Below are 16,799 nucleotides of genomic sequence, written 5' to 3'. Positions count from 1 at the left end.
AAATACCCTAGCCAAGAGTCATGTATAAAACTTATAAAGCTTAAAGTTTTGCCTTTTTTTAAAAGTTTTTAAAGACACTGGTGCACAGTATGGTTCTGTTAACATATTCTTCACTGACAGGTCATGAGATTGTCCAGAACCTTGCTTCTGGTAAATACCTGGAAAACTACAGTCTTTAAGAGGCTTTGAATTTATACATAAAACACATCAATTTTCCCTTTGCTGTGTTACCCGTTGGTCAGTGGTTATGTTTATTTTTCCAGAAATAATAGCTCTAAGCATCCACAGTTGTATATGCCATGTAGTAATGTAAAAGTAGAATAGACTCAAGGTAAAATGGCTTCAAAATAGGCCAAACTTCTGACATAAAGAGCAGAAAAAAGAGGGTTTTAGTGTAAAATATAAGCTTTCTGCCACTTAGTTGGTATCAGGCCATTTGTAAGGAAGTCCTATGACCTGCAAAAGGTGCTGAAGGATTGATGCATTTCACCTTTAAGGCACTGTCCATATGTTGTAGTGATAGTGAAGCTGGGCTGAAGTACTGGTATTAAATTAATTCAAAGTCTATTCAGTTAAGTGCAGTCTGGTGTGTGTCAACTTCTTTGTTGTAGATTTCTGCTCAAGTTTTTGCATATGAAATTTATTGCAAGTACAAGTCTCCAGCATGTCAGTGCTGCTTGGCACACAGTAAGGTGCACAATTTCTTGTTGAAACATATTCACTGAAATCTGATCCTCTTTAGGAAGAGAGATGGAGAATTGCAAGATTCAGTGGCAAACTGTGTATTCTCAAGTTGTTTGATGTTAGTGTATTATGCATCTTAATTGATTATTAGTAAAGAATTGCATTCAGAATGTGAAATCTATGCTGCTCTTGTGTTAATGTTTTTCTTTAGGACAGGAATTACATGATGTAAAGAGACGCTGAACATAGGTGGATTTCATTCACTACATATTTTTTTCAGTCCAGAAATTAATAAAATAACTTACAATAGAACTCTTATTTGCATAACATATTATTTGACAGTGTTTTTTATTGCAGAATGTAATATGAAGGTAGAGGGTAGAAGGTATACTTGCAAAGACATACAGCCTTTCCATGTAATATCCTGTTTCCTTCATACAGACAATAAGAAGTAATAGGTATATATGTATAAGCTTGCATATACATATATATCTATATAGTTATATCTCAAGATTAAATTAAATGAAAACAATTTCTCTCTTACAGCAGCACAATGTAGTTTGTCCTTGGGTGTTGTTGCAATAGGAACTACAATTTATATTTGCAGCAACAATTTGTTTCTTAAAGCTCAGTCACAACTATTACTTATTAATACAATGAGTCAATCACAGAGATTACAGCACTTTCTGGTGCTTTAATCAACCAGGTACTATTTGGTTAGCTGTAGGGAAGCTACATTCCTGTGTATATTTCATTGTGACATAATTTTTATGAAATCCTAAGCTGGAAATAAAGGTGTTCTGTTTGTGATTCTTCAAATCACCTGTAGTGCTTCTGGCAATGTTTTCTGCCCACTGGCTGTCAAGAATCAGGTGTTTGAATTGTTAAGAAGCAAAGATGCAGTCATTCTAACTTTCCACTGTATTAAAATCCTGTCAGAACATAACCATCTTCTGCTGCTTCCTTGCTTTTCTAGTGATCACCTTGTTCCAGCATGTCCTCTGTTGATACTGTGACCTGACAGTATTTCCTCTTCACCTCAAAAGTGTATGTCTTGGGCAAATAATTTTTCAGTATATTCTGAAGCTTAAGAAATGGGTTTTTGAGACCTGCAGTAGGTCAGCAAGCCTCTCAATCTCATGAGCTTCTGACTTCCAATGTGTTTTTTCTGCCTTTAGCTATCTGTTCTACAGAATCTCTCTTAATCATTGGGACATTACCTTTCAGTTGCAGTTTTGTTTTGCCCTCTCATGAGAGGTAACACAGCAGTGTAATGGTGTTTTTCATTCCATGACATCTAAAATCTATGTCCATTATGACCTGGGCCAAAAGGGAACGGATAAACTTCATTGCTAACTGTGAATTAAAAGCAATATAAATCAAAGGCTGTCATGTGGCAATGGTGTTACAAAATTCTTTATTGAGCAACTCCCTGCTAAGTTTCATGTGATAATGTCATTTTGTCCTTTTTTTTTTTTTTTTTTTGTATAGTGTTGGAAGAGGAAAGATGCAATCTCTAATGTTCCACCTGGCTCTGTGTAACTTTTGATTATATTCTGCCTTCAAGCTGCTTTTGTTCCAAATGTAGCCATTGAAAATAGATATGTGAATAACTCTATTATTTTGAAACACTGCTGTGTGTGCGCTTATCTTTTATTTGAAGTAATCTGAATAAGGACTTTTATGTTAATTTTAAACATTTAAGAAGATTGATATAGTAAATTGCCAGCTGAAGCAAGGGACAAACTAATTTTACAATGCATTGTGCTGTTCAGAGGTAGAAAATAAGATGACTTCCAAGATATGTGAGGATGTAGAGTTCTACTGAGAATTTCATTGGCTTCCTGCCATTCTGTAAATACCACATAAAATGTGGTACTTAGAAACAGTTAGAGGTGAACTTTTTCTCTGAATTATCATGGCAGTGTCTTTATAAGCAGCAGTTTAAGATTTGGGCCAACTGTGACTCATTATTTTGTATTATGGAAGTTAGCAAAAATCTTGTGCTGGGAACTCTTTTACTCTTGAAGCAGCAAAGCTTTTACAACATTTCTCTTCGTGCTGTAATTCTCTCAGGATTTCTGTTATTTGACTGTATGCCACGATTCTGTATCCTGATTTAACCTATTTTCTTCATAGTTCATGGGATTTTGGGGAGATACTAATGTTTCAAATAAACCAATGTACCCATTAGCTTTGTAGGACTGAACAGCTTGACCTTTTGTCCACCTCTCCTCTTTCCTGAAGAAACTGCTAAGCTATTTCTTCTTAAATTGTACTGCTGGGTCAGATAGTAAAACCATGACAGTGATAGAAGGAAGTTACAATTGGGCCTGGAATCAGAAGTTATTTCTGTATTACAGATGTCTAAATATTTCAGAAGTGTTTAAAAAGTTTTATTCTATTAAATTCCCTCTGGAATATTCTGGTATGTATCTCTGCCCTGGTATATCTGTCCTCCCTCCCTTTAGGAATGGAAGGTGAAATTGAACTAAATTTCTAAACTGTTAGCTGAAATTGTAAGATTAGTTAATTAATGTAAGGAAGATAGAGCATCTTACAAAGTAAAATTATGGGTCATATTTCAGCTTATCCAAATTTACCTTGTGATGATAAATGAAAGAAGATGTTACAATTGTTTTTGATGTAAAACACATTCTTATTTCTTTTGAAGTGAGGGAAAGGTGACTTTTGTTTATTAGGCAAATGACTGGTTCCCAGATTTGGTTGTACAATGCATTGGATGTGGGTGAGTGTGTATATTTCAGTGAATCTCCTTTAAAAAACTCGTCAGTTGTGATGTACATTTTAAATGGTGAGCATATTATTGTGAAATGTGCTTTTCTCCATCTGCCATGGTGTTTTAATAGTAAATTTGCTACAGGCAATATTTAGGCAGTTAAATATTGACAAAATAATAAGGATGTCGTTCTTTAGTGTCTTCTTGTTGTACTCCAACCATTAGAAGATAGCATGATAAAATTAACAAAAATACTTCTGTGGTTTAAAACGAAGAGCCAGAAACCTTTACTGTAAGCTAAATTTACTTATGTCCTTAGAATTGTGTGTGGGCATTTGCACCCACTGTGACGTGAAAGAAACTTGTTGCTTTGTTGACCTTCTTTGAGCTTGTGAGATCACTAATGGTGGACCTAAAGGCAGTCGTAGCTCAGAGTGAATCTCTTCAGATACATGATGATTAACAAAGAACATAGAACAGATGGCACCATGTGTGTATCCAGATCACTCCACTATGAATTCCTTTGCTCCCATTGCCCCATCCTCTCTCATGCTCAGTGCTGAAAGGTTAATCTTTAATTTTGCTGGTGTTGTCCGTCCCTCACAAGATATTCCTCATGTTCAGTTCCATTGCAGTTCAGTTGGGAATGAGTGAAAAGGACCTCCTGAAAATGCTGAGTGACTTTATATGTAGAGTTGGGTCAATACACTGTGCTCACATGTTGGATTGTGTGCAGGATAGATTCCTCTGGGAATCTGTGGATTTTGAAGGCATGGCATCCTCTCTTGGAGCCAAAAGACAGCAGCCTGGGTGAAGCTTATCAGCTATACTGGGACCTCCCCACTGCTGACATGGATGCATGAGCTAAGGTGTTGGCTGCAGACAGCTGTCTATATTTCCCTCTTATTTCTAAACAGGGAAAGTTTTGGACCTTTTCACAAAGTATAAACAAAAAAAAAAGAAACAAAACAAAACAAAAAAAAAACACAAAAAAACCAAACAAAATACCAAACCAAAACAAAACAACAAAAAACCCCAGATCCTGGAGTTTTAGCTTGATTGCCTATTGTCTTTAGTGGAAAACTGGCAGTAGTGAGATAATTTGTATTTTGTTCAAGTAGGTGCACTGTTTGGTGTGTAGGGTATGCTTGGGGTTTTTTGGAAGACAAGCTTTTCTTTAAAAAGCAAGTAGCTTGGAGCTTTTCTGATCTTAAACTTATTTTTCAGTCCTCACTATCTAATTTTAACATAAATCTGTTCAGTGAATTGAATTGCCATGATTGTTGGGGAAGCAGTCAGATTAAATTCAACTTTCTATATAAATTTCTATAGGCCTTTTAAAACTGATCTGAATGTCATCAGCATGGATTTAAAAGTTGAAATTAACTTTCTTGGTAACTCAAATGTAATTTCGGTTGGTTGAACTTATAGGAAGACAACTATATAGTCCTTCATTTGCTAAAGAGCAGCCTTTCCAAAGCTTTATTTAGCAAGCTCTGAAACATAAAGCAGTCCCTGACAGAGCATGGCACTTTGCTTTTCTTTTTTTGGTGTGAAGTTACGTCTTTATTGCTTGGCTCTGTGTTTGCTGTCAAGATGACTGCCACAAAAATGGTACTGGGGACCCAGTGCTTACAATGAGTCTTCAGGGCTTCTTCCTTTGAGGTGACTCTGCTCTGGTCCTATGAGCTGGAATTCATTAGCAGTTTGAGTGCCACTCCAGTTGTTTCATCCAAAAAAAGCATCTCTTTTATGCACTCTGAGACTGCTTCATGGTGCAAACTAAAGCCTGGTGCTAGTTTTTATTGTCAAAGTTCCATCCTGATATGAGCTGGGAGTTTGATATAGGCAGAATCACACAACCTAAATGCTTCCTTTCCTTTTGATACAATGCTTTTAAGCAGTATGATGAAAAAAGAAAATAAGATAAAGTTTAAAAACATTATTCTTTGCATATGGCAGTGAAAAAAATTCTCTAAAAATAATATTACATTTCTCAAGATTTTTTTTTTTGTGCCAAGTTCTTTCAGAGGGAAAGAATAAATGTGCATGTTTATTGCAGTTTCAGAGAAAAGTAGCAATCACAGCAGCAAAGTATTCAGGGTGATCAAATTACCAACAGAAGGACCCAATAACCAAGTGAAGAGCCAGTGTGGAAATGTATAAGATTTAGGAATAGCTTTGAAGCCTTGAAGTAATACTTACAGGAAATAGTAATGGAGCATATAGCTATACAGTCTTTGAAGTAATAGAAGTGCAAGTGTGTTCCACAACATTAACAGCTTTTGATTTGTGCAAACAGCTTGTTTATACTTGGTATTATGTAGCAGATGATTGAATAAGGTTTCTGGTGATAACGTTCAGTAGTGGTACAATGTCCAATAAATTTTTTCTTTATGATTTTATGAGCTATTTCAGTATATTAGTAGTACCAGCAAACAGAGTGGGGTTTTTCCACCATAAATTAATTCATGCCCACATTAGGAGAATGAATCTAAAAATGTTGAGTAATAAATCTTACCTAAAATAAGTTTTTGGGTTTTGGGCTCTAAAAATAGGAGAGTTGCATTTCACAATGTTGCTGGAAGGCAGTATTCAAGGCTAAAATGGAAATCCAGGCAAACATTGATAGTGTGTCTACTAAAAATACACTATAATGAAAATTATTACAAATTAGTTATTTGGAAATTCAGTGAAATTTAGAATATGCCCAAAATATATCTATGTACCTTAAATATATATCTTTGTTACCATGTATACCCATATAGTTAACCATTTCTTACAGTTTTATGTACATATTTTTGTGTTTAAACCAAATGTTTGTTTTGTTACACTATTTTAGAAAGAAACTGTATTTGAAAAAAGTAAAAATCTCTCTATATAGTACATCTTTGTAAACCTTTTGCAAGTAGCTTCTGTCATTTGTTATTTACCTGTCCTTAAGTTTTGGGAGGAAAAAGAAAATGTCTCTAGAGTGGTATTTCCTGTAAAGTTCAAGGTAACTGCACTGCCTGGCTTAGAGCAGGTACATCCTCTTCATTGCTCGTGAGGCAATTGAGCAGGCAAGAGGGTTAAGAGGAGACTCTAAGTTCTGTGACCCAGTTTGGGTGAGATCTGGGATACTCCTACTGCCAGCCCCTAATATAGGATGGGGGTGTAGATGGCAGATGATGCCTGAAATTTTGAATATAAAATAATTTTCTACAATGGTTAAAACCAAAGGAGATTGTCTCATCTTTAGGGTTTGTTTGTATTTACCAAATTTAGACCCATTTGTATCAAAACTTTTTTTCCCCCTGTAAATGAAAGCAAATGTCCCTGAGTCCTGGGCTTTGAGCTGCAGTAAATTAAGAAAATAAGGTGTTTCTAGCTGAGAAGAAGTTGTGGGTTAGAGATTGGTACAGTGCTTTGTACACTGTTCCCTTGGAGCCATAAATCCAGAAATGTAAAAGTCAATGAAGCTGTTGCTTTCCGTATTCATGCACATCTTTGAATGCATTTTAATGGATAAATGTGTGGTTGCATTTTCCTGTATTCTGCATTTTATAGTAAAGAAATGAAGCTGTTGCTTTCCGTATTCATGCACATCTTTGAATGCAAAGTGACACTGGACAGTTTGAGCAAACTCAGAATAGAAGTAGAATGTATTTTAGTATTGACAGCAGAAGTGAAGATGCCTATTGATAATAATAATCTATTGAATTGGTCTTCAGTTTTAGCATTTGTGGATTGCAAGCATATGGAGAGAAATCAATGGGTCCAGCATCTTTAGGGAGCCCTTTATGTACCAAACCTGGGAAACCAATATGGTCGTTGCAAACTGCCTTGCTGAGCCCTCATTACCTGGTGAATACATGAGGAAATCATTAGGGGAGCATGGTGTCTCTGCAGTCACCACTGTAATTTTGAATTATAAATGTGATGTGAGGGTCTCATATCACCTTGATTGCTGCTGACTTACAAATTAAAAGTCTTACTTTCCTCAGAATTTTAGTCTTTCTTTTTGTGGACACAAAGTGTTAGCTGAGTCCAGGCATTCTTGTTTAGTTTATCCTAGCTTTGTTTCTATATTTGGGTTTGGATATTGAAGGACTCATGAACAATTCTGGTTTTGTTGATGCAGGTATCCTTGGGAACATGAATTAGGAGACAGGAGACTGGGTAGAATAGTTAGAGATGAGTGGGAAATTCATGTTTGTCATATGTAATTTCTCTCAGTTGACCCTTAAAGCCAGTACTATAAGCATCTCTATGTGTAAAGTAGGTATCATGTTGCAACTGTTTAAGTGCCAGTGTCTCTGTAAGCCTTGCCTGAAGATGCCATTTTTGGGATTTCTAGAACTGTGAGTTGATAAGGGTAACAAACACAGTACTTCCATTTAAAGGCATAGCCAGTATGGCAGTATCTGTGAGACGCTTTTTCTTATTTATATTCAGGAGTATTTTAGCTGTTTTTTCTATTCTTCCTCGCAAATCTCATAATGGAATAAATCTGATTAATGTGGTGATGAAAACTATCCACCAAAAGCAGCATAGTCTTAAGAAAACCAAGCTAAATTTAAGTCAGGAGAAACTAAGGTGCTTGCTAAATATAATGTAAATTTAGTCTCTCCCCAGATTAAAAAAAAAAAAGCCCTGTACCACTGATGGCAATTTGTCAAGTTTACAGGGAACTCCACCAATACATTTCAATCTGACCTGAAAACCTCTTTACAAAAATGAAGAGTTTTCATCTTGCTTCTTATCCCTTGAGTATTCCTTGAGAACATCCATAAAAGGGAATATTAAGAATAAGATGTGCCTGGAACTCTGTAGCTGACTGGCAGCATTTGTTTAGCAGATCTATTAGGAATAGTTGAAAATCTGTGGGTTTTTAAAGCAAAAATCTGATACTGAATCATGAGCTTGCCTAAAGTAAACCACTGTTAATTTGCAAAGAAACTGTTTGCCATTAGTCTTTTGTGAAATGGTCGTTATCGAGCTGCATAATAAAGGACTGATGGCATCCTTTGCTATGTACAGGAGTGTCTTCCAGGATAAATAGTATTTTATTAGAATCTGTTTTATAGTACTGTCAGAAAGAGATGTTTAAATAGGAGTGGATTAGGAACATAAAATCTTCAAGTGCATTAGTAGGTAGATTTAAACAGTAGGGAGTCTGTGTCAACAGATGAAACAATTTATTCTGAAGAACTCAGAAATCTTGTACTTGAGCAGGAAAAGATGTGTTTTTTAGTTGCAGTAAAGAAGAATAAATGTCATCAGAAACAGTTGTAGCTTTAGAGCATGGAAAAATATGATATGGAGAAAATTACCTGGAGCCATTTATTTCAAATTGCATTAATGTGCATATTTTCACATGTACTGCTCAGATTTCCATTCTAAACAATTTCCATTCACTTTAAGTTCTCTGCACTTAGTTACTGGAATTCCCTTCTTTGCATTGGACACAGTTTACAGTCACTTCTTCTGCTCTGCTACATGTTGACAGCTATCATTTGAAATTGGAGTGTTTCTGTTTACATGGATTTGATGGGAAGTTATCCTTAGCATTGTGGCCCTGTTACTTATGTACATTCTGTGTAGAAAAACCACTGAAGCAGCTCAGTTTAAATCACTCTGATACTCATGGAGGGTTTAAAATTTTAAGAATTAGTTATTTCCAAAACTGTTTGTTCCATCTCTTTAGTGTCCAAATTCCAGAATGTGTTCACAGACCACTAGAGTAGTATTAGCTCATCTAGGGCGTATTTGCTGCTTGATTGTTTATACTTTGGCCACTGTTCTGAGTATTTCTTGGATTCTGACATTAAATTACCTGCTGTTTAAATGTTTCTCTTCCTCCCTCCATGAGTTTGGAAATCCCGGCAATTAAAGTATTTTGGCAGCTATTTTAGTAATAGAATGTTTCTTGAGCTGCTTTTTTTTTAAGATGCTGATTTATACAATGAAACTCTTTGTTCACAGGGTAATGAATTTATTCCAGAGCTTATTTTCACATTAAAGTTTCAACTTAGCATCATTTTTAAAATTGTTATTAGGAATGAGAAACACATTTGATATTTACCTATTTTAGCAAATTTTACAATAAATCAAATGAAAAGCCGCTTGTTCATGAAAATGAGTCCTCAGCTGCGTCATAAAATCACGCATAATGACAAGAAGAGTGATCAGGGGACAGAAGACCTTTGAAGTTAACCTTCTCTCATTTATATAAATGTATAATTTGAAAAATGCTGGTATATTTATTTATTCTGTGCTATTATGTCAGTTTTGAAGCTGATTTTGCTTTCCACTGCCTAATTGTATCCTCTGGTAGCCAGTTAAGGCTAAGTTTAATTAGCAATATTTGTAGAAATATGGGGAAAAAATCCTTGCAGAAATAAGTCTGAGTTTTATTTGATTTAAAAAAAAAAAAAAGAGGTTGACAGTTTCTACACAGGTTCTGGGCTATGAGGAAAAAAAAAACAACCCATGAAGTAGTGGCATAAGTGATAGAATTATATACTTATTTACTACAAAATGCTCAAATTCTGAATTTAGCTTCTTTATACAGCTGCTCATTCCAGTATGTGGCATAGTGATTCTCTGCATGTAATCTTTCATAGCTGTTAAATTTTGGAGCATCTTGCCATTTAATACATTTATCTTTTTAAGGATGCCTAAACTCCAGATGATTGTAGTATTAAGGTACTGGGTGGGAGGTACATTGTGGGTGACCATGTTATAACGTCCTAGTGCAATCACACTAAATCTCCTCATTTTCCCTTCTTTTCTTTCCTTCAATTTTTTGCCACTTTAATAGTTGTAGTCTAGTGATTACTCTTCTGTAGTTATGTCTCCAAGTTTAGTAGAATAATAAACCAATCATTTATCAATGGAAGCCTTATCTGGAATTATTGTTCCACTATTTTAACAAAAAAGAATGACACCAGAGACTCAGTTTGTCATGAAGTAGGTGTCAAATTGAAGGGATGGATTTGAGACCTTTGACCAGAACTGCTGAATCTCATTGGCTGTAGCTGTGCTTTTAACTAAGTGATCTGCCTTGCCTTTTCTGCCTCCTTCAAGCAGTGTCTACTTATGTTTAAATACAGCTTTAATTATTCCAAATTGAAGCTGTTCTTTAAACAACCTGACCTTGGGACATGAGACTTTCCACCTTCAAAATGTTTTTTTTTGCTGGGACACTCAGACTGAGGCCCACAGTCTTTCATTACTGGCTACTGCCAACATGGTATCTGAGGAGAGCAGTGCTGTGCAAATATTTCCCTTTCATTTGTCAGTGTTTTTATTAAATCAGTGTTTAATATGCCTCAATATGCCTGATAACTAATGGCGCTATGTCAGGGCCAGCAAAGCCTCCCATCACCTCCAAGGAAAAATACTGTGTGAGACTAGAACTGTTCTAGAGTTTGGAAAGCAAATGATAGGAAAACCTATTCAGAAGAGGCATCCCTGCAGAGAGACCCCTGTTCTGTTCTTTTAGCTAGTGAGATAAAAAAAATCAAGGTTATGTTTCTAAAGGGAAAGGAAAGGAGTATAGTGGTGAAAAGGCACAATTTTAAACAGATCTATACTGGCTGTTTTTCATTTCCTTTCTCAATGCTGTTGACTTCACTGTGAAACCTTAGCTGCTTATTTAACCTCTTTCTCTTTATTTGAGCTGTTAGAAAAGGAAACATGTATGTATTTTATTTCCAGGAGTATTACTGGTAAGAGATCTACATTTGAACTTTGGCAACTGTTGAGATTTTTAATACAGATGGAGCAGCTTGGCATTAATTTCAATATGCAGCTTGTGCTTTTGTAGTGATTCTGTATCCAAAATTGAAAAGATACCACTTAAAATTTAAAAACCTGTGGTGCATTTTTCTGAGCTATGGTGAATATAAGTAATGCAGAATTCAGGAACACTGTGCAGTAATAGGATAATAAATATTTGGCTGTCAGCTTGGAGACCTGAGCTGGGCTGTGCTTTTGTTTTGTTTTGCTGGTTTTCAGGAGGGAACATCTGATTTTTTCACTAAAGGAAAAAAATGTGTTTCACCTTACCCAGTTATAGCTTTCAATGATTTGCAGTTTCTTGAATTATTTTTATCACATACATTTAGTCAGTTAATTAAATAACTTTTTCTCTTATTCTTCCTGATTTCTGACTCTGATTTCTCTTAAAGTTTTTTTTCTATTAACCTCACTTCCTGCCTTTTGTCATGCAGCTCCAAATCTTTACTAATTGTTGATATTTTGCCATAAACTAAGACAGTCTTCATGGATGGAGTCACTTTGCTATTTCTGTCCAGCCAATTTGTGTGGAGGTTAGATTTTTGACAGGGAGAAAAAAATGGCAAATATGGAGGCTGTTAAACAAGCAAAACCTCTACCAGGATTGCTGGGGAAAAAAAAAGTAATTCACTCTCATGGGAAGTAAACTGAACTTTTGCTTCCTAAACATATTTCATACTAACAGTGGTTCAGGTGAATAATTTTTATCATGCAAGTGACGATGCAAGAATCATCTCATTAAATGAACCAGAGAACTCAGCCTTTCTCCAGCCTTCCAGTGGATAGCAATTCTCTCCCCTTCTCTTTATGTTGCCAAAGAATAAATAAAGGGGAATCAGAATATTCTGCCTTTCTTGACAGCTTACCGAAAGGGAGATTTTATGACCTTTTAGAGCCTTGAAAAGAATTAAATAAATTGAGAGTTTGTCAAGTGAGTTGCTTTTATATAGGGTGGGGGTTTTTTAAAATTTTATTAAGAACAATCCTGTAATACTGTGCAGCAAGGGATCTTGGTTTGGATTTGGAAAATGTGTTTCTAAAAATGCTGGCATTTGATATTTTATCTTCCTTCACAATATTAGTTGCAGCATTTTCCTCCATTATAACTAAAGTCATTTTGCAGTGTCCTCGTTATTGTAAAAGGAGCTGGTTATCTCAAAACTATATGTTCAAGGATAATCTGAGATGTTAGAATATTTTCATCTACTTTGAAATTACTTTGAGGAAATTCAAAGATGTTTGTCTTTTTTCCCCTCTTTTCTATCTTACGTTATAGAGTAAAAGTTTTGAATGTTGTCCATCCAAGAAATAATAATCTTTGTTGGAGAAGGATACATGATACTGTCTTTTATGAGTATTGTAAGTCCATTTTAATGGGTTTCTTCTATTCTGGAAACAAATAACAGTCCAATATCATTACCAGTGCTGTAAATCTCATTACAAGTTGTTCTGTTAAGACTAGCTATTTGATCTGTGGTTTTTCAGCAATTTATTCAGAATCTCTAATACTTCTACTACATATTTTAATTTGTATGTTCATCTCATAGAAAATTTGCCATACCCGTGACTTGTCTCTTAACCTACTTTGAGGTAAAGCATAGTTTTAAAAAGTGATTCTATTTATAATTCTAATTTCTATATTTTTTAACTCTGAAACATTGAAATAGAAAGTTCTCAAATAAGAGTGCTTCAAGCAGTTGCATTCAGAGCCACTTAAACCTTCTCCCACTGTTCCAGCATCAAAAAGGAGCATTCCTGGTGCCAGAGTTGGAATTTACCTAATCCAAATAAGGAAACAGAGTTCCCAAAGAAAGTGAATTAGATTAACATGCAATATTGAATCCCATATCTCTTTGGGGGGGAAATGAGCATGTTAATCTTAAAATAAATTTGAGATATAGATAAAATATTGGGACTACTACTGAATTTTTGATCATGCTGACCTGCTTCTATTGAAAAAAGGTCTGTATTGTAGGCAGGAACAAACATAAAAGGGAGCTAAACAGAGAGGGATGAAGGAGGGCTGCTAGTCATTCACAGTTGCATAGAAATATTGCAGTATTTGAAAAGTAGGGAGACTGGCTGAAGAAATTGCATGAAATGTATTTATTTATTTACCCATGCTATGGCACTGTTAAAGTGCAGAATTGTGCTTTCAGTTTCTAGGAAATGTGAAATGTATGAAGACAAAATTCAAGTACTCATTAGAGTAGTCTGAAAAAAAGAAAAAGGCTGTTCTGAGGACAGAATTTAAGTAAATTACGTATTGAGATGCTAAGGAGGAGTGATTTTTGAACTACTAGTGAAAAACAGTAGCTCTTCATGAAATGGGAGGCTTTCTCCTTGACCATACATAGATTTGGGACCGAAAAAGGTATTCTTGTCACATTCAAATGTGTCACATTCAGGTAGATGAGTTGTTGGGGAAGAATGATGCTTAGCGATGTGTCACCATGACATTTTCTGGAAAAATCTCTGCACCAGGATTTCTTCTCCTGGGAAGCTGAGAAGCCTCAGAGAAAAATGGAAACAATAATTATCTGATTGCTTCTCCTGTATTTTGCTGCTTTGGAGATTGTTTACCAACTAGTAATTTTGTTTGATTGGTTTCGTGTGAATTGTTTTAACCTAATGACCAATCACTGTCCAGCTGTGTTGGGACTCTGGAAGAAGTCACGAGATTTTCATTATCATTCTTTGTAGCCTTCTGTCTGTATCCTTTCTCTATTCTTTAGTATAGTTTTAGTATAGCATAATAGAATGTAAAATAATATAATAATTAGCCTTCTAAGAACATGGAGTCAGATTCATTCCTTCCTCCTCCATCTGGGGACCCCAAAAATAGCACAAGCTGTGTTACATAATTTCTATTTATCAAAGATACTGTTCTTGGAGAAATAAAGCTATTGATGTAATAGGCAGTTTTCTGGTAAACAGGTAAAAAGTTGTAATTTTTTACTCTCAGACTACTGTATTCGCCCTTCTTTTTTTCTTCTTTCCTTCTTCCTTTCAAAACTCTTTGACAGATGCTATGGTTAATGGATTTTAATTTTAATTTGGCCTTTTCCTTGGGTTGCTGACAGTTCCTTCTACACCACAGAGACCTTTCTTTTCCAGCTCACTTCATGTTTCAGTAAAAAGTAGACTATCTGATGGAAGCTTCTTCATGAATAAGTGAACCCCACTGGAACACAGCCAAACACTGTCAGAACTGGCTCCCTGATTCCCAGGCTTGTATTTTACCATGGTTTGAGAGATTAGATTCATTAACCTCTCATTAGTAACATGTCAATGCTAAAATCCCACAGCATGCTAGACTCAGCTTATTAGAAATCTCAAAAGGCCAGTTAACATTAAAGAATTAACATTTTGTATTCTAGAAGTTAATAGTATATTCCCCATTTGGCTCCATTCCATTTCATTGATGCAGTAACTTCTTAGGTGCTTTTCCATTTAGAATTTGCAAAAATGTTATTTATCCAAAAAGAATTGTTTGATAAAAAAGCTTTTATTACTGTAGATATAGAAGCATTTACAGTTTAAAAATGGTTACTTTATTGTAACATCTTCTACATATGTGTGTGGAGAGCACTGCATGTATAGAATGTGGTATACTTTTTGGCTATAAATATAATAACACTTTCAAGAGTTATCTCTGTACTAGAGATAACTTATACGGAGTTTGCTATTTATAGAAGAATATTAAATCCTATTTGAGCCGGTCTAAATGCATCCAGATATGCACTGGGTTTAGTTCCAGAGTTCATAGTCTAAGGTAAAATGAAATATAATTTCCATTGTCTTTTGACCTCAGGAGCTCTCTTCTATAATGAGAATAAAGACTGCAAATAATTTGAGTAATATAGAATTCATTCTACACCAGTCATGTTACATGGCTTCTGTTCAAGCTTCATGTGAATGCTGGTTAAAATCCATAAAACAAGAAGTAAATGACCCTTTACTAGCAATACATTTTTGTGTGTATTTGTCTGCTACTGTGAGCAAAAAAAGAAATTTCCATTTTGTGTGGCTATTATAAGAAGCATGAAATAATGCTTTTGAATTGCCTAATGTCATTACTTGAAATGGAAAACAGTATTTTCAAAGACATTGCACTTTGTTATTCAGAGCCACGCTTATCAGCCACCATTGTTAGGAAATTTGGCTGCTATTTCAAAGTACAAGAGTGGAACGTGGGGTCGTTAGTAGGGAGATGAGAAAGAATTCAACTGGCACACCCGTGCTCTGCTCTCCCTGAGACAGTAACAAGAACAGCTACGAGACAAAACACAGGATGAGGAGGATCCTGTATTCCTCCCCTGCCATGCAGAAGGCAGTAACTTAAAAAGAGTGAACAAGGACAAGTCCTTGTTTGGAGCAGCAGGCAAACTCCCTCTTTGCCCACCTTGCCTTCCTATATGCTTGTACACAGCAGCAATGAGGCTCTGGATGTGAAAGGTAAGTCAGAGGGTGGTGTGGATGATGGCCCATCTACTCCAGAGATACTGCTGAACAGGAAGGAGTGGCACCTGTATGATGACCACCTCCACGAGGAAGGAAAGATGGGCTACAGTGGTAGGTGACTCCCTCCTGAGGGGAACAGAGGGTCCAGTGTGCTGGACAGACCCTCCTCGTGGGGAGGGCTGCTGCCTCCCTGCACCCTGGGCTGAGGACATGGCTAGGAAAGCTCTTAGGCTAGTGCAACCCTCGGGCTATTACTCCATGTGGGCAATGACAAAGCTGCAACATGTTGTCCAAGGGCAATCAAAAGAGATCCCATGGCTTGTAAGGGAATTCAGATCTCAGCTGTGGGAAGCAATATTGGAAGACAGTAAAAAGGAATGGTGTGAGATTATGTCGGTACGTCAGTATACTTCAGGTACTTCAGGAAAATCTCATGGAATGCTGTGTACAAGCATTTCTACAACCCACGGCGCACTTGGTACTTGGTCATGTGCTGCATCATTGTGTGGCAGTAAGTATTTTGGCCACTGGGACCTGGTTCCAGAGGTTGCATTGGTCTCCTTCTGAATGTCAGTCCTGCAATTATGTGTGTTTTAGTCATGTCAGAACAAGACCACTGCAGTCTCCCCTGAGGAAGTGAGATTACTGAGTGAGGTGTCTTTGTAAGGGCAAGCCTGAACCAACTATCTGAATGAAAAATGTAGAACTAATGGAGTTACAGAAGTGTTTGCCACAGGAATTAAATGTATCAGTATCACTAGAAAAATAATTTTTTTAAAATAAAGAAAGACAGCCACCATGGTTTCTCTAGGAGTAAACTGTTGCCTTTTGCTTCCAGGATTTGTTTGGAGTAGCTAAATTACAAATAATAATTTAATTTAGATTTGGAATTTTTTTCTCCTTTTATAAAGCACCTGAAAAGCTGCCTCAAAAGATCAATAAAGAAATGCAGCTGTAGAGAAGTTAAACAGTGCTTGTTATGTATAATGGTAGTCACTAGGAAATAAGAACAAAACAGTCAGTGCACAAAATAAGTAGTCAACAACAGCATTATTTCTTTAAAGTGCTTTTCCAAAAAAATGCTTGAGTCATTCCAGAATCACACTCAGTAGAGAAAAAATATTCT

The 16,799-nt window shown here is 35.9% G+C and overlaps 1 protein-coding gene across 3 annotated transcripts in view; it reads left to right on the top strand.

Annotated features, from left to right (window-relative positions):
* Nucleotides 1–16,799, top strand: part of CHID1 (chitinase domain containing 1) — a 96,229-nt gene that overhangs the window by 38,177 nt on the left and 41,253 nt on the right. The gene's annotated exons all lie outside the window — the stretch shown is intronic.

The sequence above is a fragment of the Onychostruthus taczanowskii genome, unplaced genomic scaffold, assembly GCF_017590055.1.
Source record: "Onychostruthus taczanowskii isolate IOZ18803 unplaced genomic scaffold, ASM1759005v1 scaffold69, whole genome shotgun sequence".
Classification (NCBI taxonomy): domain Eukaryota; kingdom Metazoa; phylum Chordata; class Aves; order Passeriformes; family Passeridae; genus Onychostruthus; species Onychostruthus taczanowskii.
This window is presented reverse-complemented; position numbering and strand designations above follow the sequence as displayed.